Here is a 10,520-nt window from a genome sequence, read left to right on the forward strand (position 1 = left end):
CTAGCTATTCTGTAGGCCAAGGTCTCCTTGCCCAGGTACTTAGATAGCTTCACTTTTCTCATGGCAAACTCTCTCAGCTTTAAAGAATTAAATGAATTCATCGGTTCAGTGAAACTGTTTGTTAAAAATGAATGGTGGAAATAATAAAAACATTTTAAATATCAGAATGTAACAACATACGATGACTTACAAGCAAGGCATCAATCAGCCTAATTTGGTTTATTTATAGTCTTGTTCTGACAATATCATTTATTTACTTCTTAAAATGTGGTATATCATCTGTTTCATTTACATGATAGTGTATTTTCTTTCATATTCCTATAAGTACCCATGTCAAGAAGTAAAGTGATTACTGCTTCAGTCATGAATTAACTTCACTTTATAGTAAAATTATTTTCAAATCCATAAAATGTGACTTTCACATTTAAGAAGTTTGAGAAGTATCATAGATCTTATTAAAATATGTGATACGTTTGAATGCCTAGATTATTGAATGTCCCAACAAATCGTCTTTATTCAAGTTCAAAGAGCTATGTCTCCCTTATTCTGCAAAAAAAATGAACTTGCCCTTCATTAGGAGATGCATTCCTGAGATACTGTGATCTGTAGTGAGAGTAGGGAGCAGGTTGAGATGACCCTGAAGAGGTGGAGATATGCTCTAGAGGGGAGAGGAATGAAGGTCAGTAGAAAGAAGACAGAATACATGTGTGTGAATGAGAGGGAGGTCAGAGGAATGGTGAGGATGCAGGGAGTAGAGTTGGTGAAGGTGAATGAGTTTAAATACTTGGGATCAACAACACAGAGTAATGGGGATTGTGGAAGAGAGGTGAAAAAGAGAGTGCAGGCAGGGTGGAATGGGCGGAGAAGAGTGTCAGGAGTAATTTGTGACAGACGGGTATCAGCAAGAGTGAACGGGAAGATCTACAGGATGGTAGTGAGACCAGCTATGTTATATGGGTTGGAGACGGTGGCACTGACCAGAAAGCAGGAGACAGAGCTGGAGGTGTCACAGTTAAAGAAGCTAAGATTTGCACTGGGTGTGACGAGGATGGACAGGATTAGAAATTAGGACATTAGAGGGTCGGCACAGGTTGGACGGTTGGGAGACAAAGTCAGAGAGGTGAGGTTGTGTTAGTTAGGACATGTGCAGAGGAGAGATGCTGGGTATATTGGGAGAAGGATGCTAAAGATAGAGCTGCCAGGCAAGAGGAAAAGAGGAAAGCCTAAGAGAAGGTTTATGGATGTGGTGAGAGAGGATATGCAGGTGATGGTGTAACAGAGCAAGATGTAGAGGACAGAAAGATATGGAAGAAGATGATCTTCTGTGGCAACCCCTAATAGGAGCAGCCAAAAGAAGAAGAAGAAGGGGATGCATCCCTTTCGTTTGTGTCACTTACAGCCTGTAATGCAGCTATGCTTTTTATGAGATAATTTTATGGTGGCTCACTCTACTTTGCAATGAAGCCTCAATGATATGTTGCACAATTTTCGAGTAAGGTCCACTGATTTATATTTTGTTTTTCTTTCCCCAGAGAACAGACATAAGGAATAAATTGAAAAATAGTGTGACAGAGAGTAGGACTTTAGGGACCTTCAAAACTTGTGACTTGACTTGATATTATTTTGGAGAAATTAGCTTAATAGGATTGATTGTCGAGCTTTTTGTGTGCTAAGTGACCTTCCTTGTCAAACATTTTCTAATGTTGTAATTGCATACATCACAAAACAGTAAATTGACTTAACACATGTTTTATGATGTGAGAGGCAAACCAGAGTAACTTGCAAAGAAACACACACAGACATGGAAAATGTGGATACTCCACGTAGACAATGATATAATTCATCCTTTGAAAGAGATGAGATTTTCTAATTTTTTTTTAAATTGATAGTGTATTCCAATGTCATTCACCTTATGAAACCTACACAACCAAAATGTTGTGTCTTGAAACTTTTTCTACATCTTTTTTAAGTGTGAGAGTAATCTTCAACTGTTTTGTGTTTGCAGACACACGCTGACGCAACCTTTCACTAACTGCACGGGTTGTATATTGTTTATCTAACTCTTTATTCTCTATAAAAATTATAGTCAGAGAGATTATGGCAATTACAATGGTGTTAAATATACTGATGACCTTGCTCTTCTTTTAATTCTTCTCTCAGATTATAAACACATTTATGGTCCAGCCCACGTTATTTTTAGACTAGTGAAGCAATACATAGCATTAACTGTCTGAATAAAATTTGTGCAACACACAGACGGCAAAGAATTTCAGGAAGACTACTTCCTGATTGGAGGAAATGTCATTTAAAGTGAAGAGGTGAATTTTATTTACCAGTATAATTACCTTGGAATGACCTTTAACTGAAGCCTGAATATTTCTTGCAAAACTCTAAAGCAATCTTTTAAAAAATGACAGCAGCTACAATTCTTTCTTGGCAAGCTGAACTCACCTAATATTCACTTATGCATTTCACAAAAAATATTCACAGTACCTTTAGTAAATTTCTTTTTCTGTTCCTGGCACACCCTAACTGATAAGAAGATGGACTGCCTCCAAGTCATAATACTATAAACAGCAGCTCAAAGATCACCAATGTGCATTTCAGTAGCTTGACCTTAAATGAAGAGCAGGCTATGAGAAAGACTAGATGTTCTTAGAGTATAACAGCAAAGGGACAACTACACCTGCAATTATTTGAAAGTGGCTAAACATAAAAAATATAAATATATATATTGCTGTATAAAAAATAAAAAGGAGTGAAGCATGGAAAATATAATACACTAAAATAAATAAGTGCAAAAAAGCTGTTCTTATATTCCGGGTCTTCCTGAACAGTTTATGCAGCCTAGCCACCACCTAGCCACCAACTAAGTTAATTTCTTATCTCCTCTCTGTTTCTGTCACAACTCTGGATCCTGCCTCATGCTGTAAGCCTTTTCCCCAATTCAGCTCTCAGCTTTAAATGTCTTTAAACTCATCTGCTGGGATCACGTCCTGCCAAACCTCGTATTCACTTCTGGTATTGGGGACGCTCTTTTTCAATTATAGGGAAACCCAGACAGAAGTTCTCCTAATTGCTCTTGATGTACCTCTCAACCTTTGCAGCCACTGAAGGACCATATGTCTCAGATACTGTACCTTCTGGACTGTCTGCCATTTGGGGACTGTGAGATGCTGCCCAGCTAGCTGTAGAGTTATGTGTGGCTTAATAAAATTCTTCATCATTAAAACAATGGCCAGGGAGTCGAAAGTGCATTGCATACCAGAGTAGGCAAAACATAGCAAGAGTACATGTACTTTGGATTTTTCTTGCAATGGTGGTTATGATAATATTTTAGTTTTCTAAAGCTATTTTTTATTACAGGGTAGTGGAGAGGTGCAATTTATCCCACACTGTGTGAAAGGCAGGAACCATCTACGCATTACAATCCATTTGCTGAGCACAATCAACTTCATTATGGAGAAAATTTACAATTATCAGTTGTCTCCATGTGCAAATTTTGGAGATTTGTTAGACAGCATGGTGGTGCAGTTGTTTGCGCTGCTACCCCATAGCTGAGCGACAGTGGTTTAATGTGTAGAACAGGGCAATACTTCTTCAGGACACTAGGGGGTAGGAATCCTGGACTACTCTAATGGTGTCTGAATACAGTATGTGAGAGAGGGAGAGAAAGAGAGGTGGTAGACCTAAAGACAGACAGATGGTCTGAATACCACTGATTGAGAAGGGATAAGATCTTAGTCCCTAACCTTAATCCCTAAAGCAGTGTAAATGCTGCCCTGATCAGAGCCTCTATTGACTCTGCGAAGATCACAGCATTGTCAGAAAAGTCAAGATCCGTGAATCTTTCATTACCAACAGATGTCCCACAGCCGCTGGACCCCACGACCTTGCCCAACACCCAGTCCATACAAGCATTGAACAGAGTGGGATTAAGAAGCTGGATCAATTCTGCACAGTACAATGGTTTACTTACAGCATTTACTATTGGATCATAGGCAGGTATAATGACTTGTTCATGATCATAGAACGAGTCAGTGAACAGTACTGAATTGTTAAACATCTGCTTTACAATCCATATTTATTTGCTACTACAAATAATTTATTTTTGATTTTGGCTTTTGAAGCCACTTAAGAATGGAGTCTAATTGTGTATACTGGGCTCACCAATTTCCTTTTGTGCTTAATTAATTTTATTTGTAGCTCAATTAGGCGGATGTCATATTACAAGACTTGCAGTCCTGGGATATGTCAGATTTGCCAATCACAGATGCTGATCTCACCACCAGACCATGTCAATTTAAATGATTGAAATTCGCTGGCCATGTCACATTTAGCATCCAGCACAGTCATGCTCTCCCCCTTTCCTGACAGCCAATAGCATGCTGCCTGATGGAGCCGGTGCTGTACCGGTACTGTACAAAGGCTTTACAGCTGCAGCAAGTTCAGCAGTAATCTTGGCCCTTTCCTTTTTTCTTTTTTCCAATTTGTCACAGTACGTAAAACATGAGACATGTAAGGTCCAAAGCCCCCATGTTCCTTATTCCTCCTTACTGCATTAAATGCATTGTACTTCTGGCTGAGCATTCATTGATTGCCAGCCCTCATTCACACAAGCCCTCCCAAAATCAAACAGAGCAATTCATGGACCAGTTGGAGTGAGTCATTGTGTAAGTCCCATTAGGTGACTGGCCTTCAAGGGAGTGCCTTACAGACTGCCTCTGACCCTCTAGGATTATATAAATGAAAGTTTTGACTGAAAAGCACTGGAAAAGTCACAAGCTTCTAAGCACTGTGCAAACACTGGGCCCTGTTATTCTAGCTAACATCTGATTTTTTGGTTTAGGTTTTTTGATTACGTTTAAACTTCACTTCAATCCAGTTTTTGGTATTTCTACAATTTTAAGGAATCGTCTTTTCACTTCCATGTAAATATTACTTTTTCTTTACATTCAAGTTTGGTGATGGGTTCAAAAATTCACTTTTAAGTTAAGATTCTGATTCTACAATGTTCAAAATCTGGAGAAAAGTTAATTTTAGCATGGTGTCTGTATGTTTATTTTGATATTTGTTTATGTGTATGTGTGTGTGTGTCTGTGGAAACCTGGGTACAATGATAACTTCCAGAAATACTGACCTATATTTTTCAAACAAGTATTGTCCAGTTCTTATCTCAATATCATCATTAATGGCTTGGCCTATGTCTAATGATAACTGCAGAATATTGTTTAATTTAACTAGGATTTTTATAATTTGTTCTGTTTAGTCATGGGACCAAGTCTATTGACTTGCAAAATATTTGCATGAGAAGTTTTTTAGATGCATCCTTTATTTAAATGTACATGTACCACCTCACAGAGGCACACACAAGTGTGAGCATTTGCACAAGCACATTCACAAACTCAAAAGAAATTTGTGAGTGAAGGGAGCTGACAGCTTGTTTGCCCTACCAGAGCTAGATGCAGTGGCAAAGCCAGAAACTGCAAAGTGGATGGGCTTGGAAACAACTGGTTGGGCAAGCAATAAGCCATTCAGGGGTGGCAACGTTAAAGTTTAGACCAGCTTGCTTTATTCACAGTTGAACTAAGGGCATTGGCAGTGGGGAGACTAAAATAATTGAAAATTAGCAATTAACATAAGTAAAAAATAAAAACTTTTGGACATGGCCTTAATTCTGAATTCGGGGGGCTTGCTTGGCACCCCTGTAGCCTCGTCCGTGATGAACACACAAACACACACACAAACAACACAAAAGAGATGTAAAGGTTGATGTGGATGTAGTGATTAAGCCACCCCTGTACCAAGCTGTCAGTCCATGACATTTGTTTACTTCATTTGACCCAATGTATTTAGTTTTTAAAATAAACACTACTGAATTTGATAGCTTAATTTATTTTCCTGCTCATTTTAATCTACATTTATTTGTGTACATAATACATATTATATAAGATAATGAGCTTGATTGTATGTTATTACACAATACATTCAGCTGTATTTCATTGTAAAATATTTAATTGACTGATTCCCTGCGGTTATCACTAAAGTGAAATTTACATGGAAGTACTGAATGGATTATTCTGTACTGAGTTGTTGTTTTTCATTTTTTGAGAACTAATTCAGTTTCCCTTTTTTCTTGTTTTTTTTCAAAAATGAGGTAATTTAATAATTAAAAGTGATATTTTTCTTGGTGTAAATACTTTGATTTGTAATTTTTCCTCTATATTCAGAAAGTAGGTTGAAATTAAGGATTTAATTATTCAGTTACATCAGTTGTTTTTGTGTAAGTTTACCTGTATGGTTTTGGTCTTCCTACTTAATTACTGATGAGGGTCATTGGCTTAGTGGATGCCAGATTTGGGGTTGGGGACTTTCAGATCTAAAGGAACCCCTCACCATACCTTCAAAACTATATTTAACTTTGCAAAAAAAATCTATTTTGTATATTATTAGGCTAAACAAATATCGTTGGTGAATCTAAGTTCACTGTTTTCATGGATGTCTCTATGTATTTTCACTGCAGTTATTTTTAGGATTCATAATTATCATCCAGTTTGATTGGGTCTGTTTAATCTGTTGAATTATTTTTTTTACTTTTGTTGTTTCCGATTATTATTCCTTGTCATGGACACTGACGTGCTCTTGAGAGGAACATTGTTATAAATCACAGCGTACAACCTTACATTTAATAACTGAAACCAAAGAAGGCTACATTCAAACAGCACCTCAAATTTTCTTTATTTTTTTTTGCTCATGTATGACAAATTTTATCAGTATGATTAGTAAAAAATGTAACAGAATCAAAATTCTTTAGAAAGTATTTATGCTGCTATAGCTGTACCTGTTTTTCCTCCAAAATGTCTATATCACTCTCACCAGTCCTTCCTTGCCATCACAAGCTGATGAATTTGCACATGTCCTGCACTGAAATTATGTGAAGTACACAAGCAACTAGCACCTTTTAATTTGCCTCTGTCTGACAAAACTGTTTTAATGATTTTATGCATGTGGGACACATTCAGGATAGACAGATTTGGATCAGTAACAAAATTTATCTGAGATGTCAAAAAAAAAAAATCACAGATATGAGGCAAAAATCAGGATAAAGGAAATCAGGAGAGTCACTTTTAACTACTGTGTGAACATGGCATTAAATGACTCACACTTCTTCAGTCAACAATAGCATTAAAAAAACATTAAACATGTGAAAATGCTAAATATGGGAATGTTAGGAAGACTTCTGTTGCCTAGGCTTTTTTTCAGGGAGGGACCCAAACCTCTGTTATTGAGAAGCCACTGATGAGGATAATTAACCTTAAACTATTCTCAGAAAGTCTTTACGTATTTTATTTAGTTGTCTTATAACTCAGGGGATTTAAAATTCAGTCTCTGTGGCTGCAGGTTTTCATCCCAACCAGCTTCACAATCAGTCGTGCTGTCTTTAATTGATTCTACTGTTTAATTGGGTGACTCTTTTCCTGTTCACATTTTGCATTCAGAAAAGTGCATAAGTGTGGGATTGACATTTACCTTATAAAATGTATTTTTTGTCATCACTTTAAATGTTTAACTCTGTTTTTGTTATTTTCTATTCAATTCACCCTCTGTTGTGATTTTGCTCTCTTATTTGTACATGAAAGCTGCTAACTGAATAACTAACTGCTTAGAATTAATGAACAGAGAAGAAGACATGGGTGCAAATGACACTAAACTCAACTTCAGTGTTATCCACTTGTGTACTTATTAACAAATAATGATTTAAATACCCTGAACATTAAAAACAAGAATACAATGCTAAACAGCAAGATAAAAAGGATTTCCAACACACATAAATGGTTGCTTTATCCAGTAATAATTTAATATGTCTAGTTCAGTAACTAGAATATAACAGCTTGGATAATTATTTGAGGAGTCCAATTTAAAGAGGCAATTGGGATGAAAACCTGCAGCCATTGAGTTGAACCTGATGTTGAAAACCCTTGTTCTAATTGTTAGCAAATTTAAAAAGGTCTTTAAATTATAAATATCTAATTGCATTACTTGGTTGATGTTTTTAAGGAATTAAACTGTCCTTTGCATTAACACAACATGTTTAAACAGTGATTGTCAGGAAGAAAATGAAAATATTTAGAATCTGAGTAATGGGATATGGTTAAAAGTATCTTAGGAAATTCGAACAGGACACCCTCTTTATTTGTGCTTTAGTCAGAGAGGGAGATGCCTGCATATTTGTATTAAAAATGTTGCGGTGCAACTTCATGGACAGCTTGGTGGAGCAGTGGTTTGTGCTGCTGCCTTACAGATCCTGTGCTGGATTGCTTTCTGTGTATTGTGTGCATGTCCTTTCTTTGTCTGTCTCAATTTTCTTACAGATACTGCAGTTTTTTCCCACATCCAAAGATGGGTGGTGATTCTAAATATGTCTCCCTGTGACCCTGAACAGGATTGAGAATATTCTTTGACATCACCAGAAAGCAACATAGGAAAGCTGTTGATTGTGCAGTTTTTTTTATCAAATTAAAATGTATTTACTAAATGAAGAAAGTACATAAATTCATATTGACAGGAATCGCTTTTTTAAATTATTCTTTTCATTCTTCATACTCAGAGGATTATGATTTTTACGCATAGTTTCAGTTTTTAGTACACAGTTAATCATTAATCAGTACTGTTAGCCTAGGGCCTGGAATGCTGTCACTTTTAATTATGGTTGTGGTGGTCCAGGAATAGAAGTCTACAGGCAGACAGAGTACTCTACTCTCTCTGCCAAGGTTTTTCATTATGCTCTATATCTCATTTTGCAATTCAGTTCAGTTCAACTCTATTTTATTTTTTGCGTAATGCTCTTCACAGTAGGTTAGCTCACTGTATAGACTGTTAAATGCTAAGTAGAACAAAGACTGTGAGTCAGCATTAGAAAAGCAAAACAGAATAAATTTTGACAAAATGACTACATGGAAAAGCAACATAAAATATGATTAAAATGCTTAATTATGGTCAGGTGTAGAGAGGAGAGAAAAACAAAAGCTCAAAAATTAATTGAACTTTGGAGAAACATAAAGCTCCATGAGTACATAAGCCTTGTAGAACATCTTGTGTCAAGTTCAGGCACTGCTGGTTCCCAAGACACTCCCTGGGTGACAATGATAACAGCCTGTTTAAACCTGTAAAATTAACATAGTCCTAATGACTCAGGTTTTGTATCCTGCTAAAGGTGATCAGGGTTGCACATTAATTTAAGAAGTTTAAAGATTTCAGTGAATCTGACACCATGTATTTAAAATTTGTGTGGATGCCCAAGGTATAGTGAAGAAAACCACTCAAAAATGTATGGAACATCCAAACTCTGCACAGAGGCCCGTAGGCTTAAATTAAATCCAGGTGTCTGGGCAATGTGAGACTAAAATGCTAAAACAATTATTTTTAATAACACCTTTCGACTTAGATGTAGCAAAGTTGTTTAATGTGTATTATACAATTAAAGTACAAACAGGTTAAGTGGCTTGGACTGAACCTACAACATTGGTGTTTAACATCCAAAGCCTTAGCTGCTAAATTTGATTCAGTATTAAACACTCGCCACGTTATTATTTTAGATGAGTACCATGTGTATTTCATCTATTATGCAAATGGTATTTAAATGTTGAATATGTATTTACTGTTAATGTATGCCACAAAATGTTGGCTAGTTTACATTAGGATTACTGCTAATAAAGAGTCATCACTGAACAAAAATAAGTAAAACTGGGTACCAAGACCAAAAAAGATAAAGAACTACCATTCTAGTGCGCCTAATTTATACAGCAAACTGTACTTAACATTTTGTACTTGGGGACCTCGTTCCACCTCCTAATAGGAATGAGATACAAAAATGGCCTCTGAGCAGTTGACTTGGACCACACCTTTAAAATGAAAACAAAATTCCCTCTCAAGTTGGGATCATGTGCTGTCCTCTATTGGCCAGAAGGTAATCTCCCTTCAGTGGTCCACCTTCCCTCTGTCATTCTTGCCACATGCTGGGTTGGCTGCCTTCTAGTATCCTAGGTGATTGCTGTCTGTCTTTCTCCTTCTCTGTCTTTTCTCTACTGCTGGTCTTGCCTAATGCTCTTCTAGGATAATTAGTATACTTACAGACTTTCCCCTACTCTGGTGGTGTAATTTAACCTGGATGAGCATAAATACATTGTGATGTCATTGCCAGTGCTCAGATCCCCACTTTCCCTCCAAGTGTTCAGTTGGATTTTATCCCTGATGTATTGCATGCCACACTTTCTTCAGCAGACCTCTTAGCTAAATGGATCTGTTCATATCTTTTCTAAAATCAGTTGGCAGGAATGGACACAAAATATGCAATAAACCGGAATGAATGAAATACACGCCCATTCTAAGGCACTCTCATACGTACGTACGTACATACGTACAATCAAATCAGTACAATTTCAAGTTTCCCATCAACCCAACAGCATTCATTTTAAGGTTAAGAGAAACTGGACTAGCCACTATTATGAGTAAGGTGGAAA

This window comes from Erpetoichthys calabaricus, chromosome 13, assembly GCF_900747795.2.
Source record: "Erpetoichthys calabaricus chromosome 13, fErpCal1.3, whole genome shotgun sequence".
NCBI lineage: Eukaryota > Metazoa > Chordata > Cladistia > Polypteriformes > Polypteridae > Erpetoichthys > Erpetoichthys calabaricus.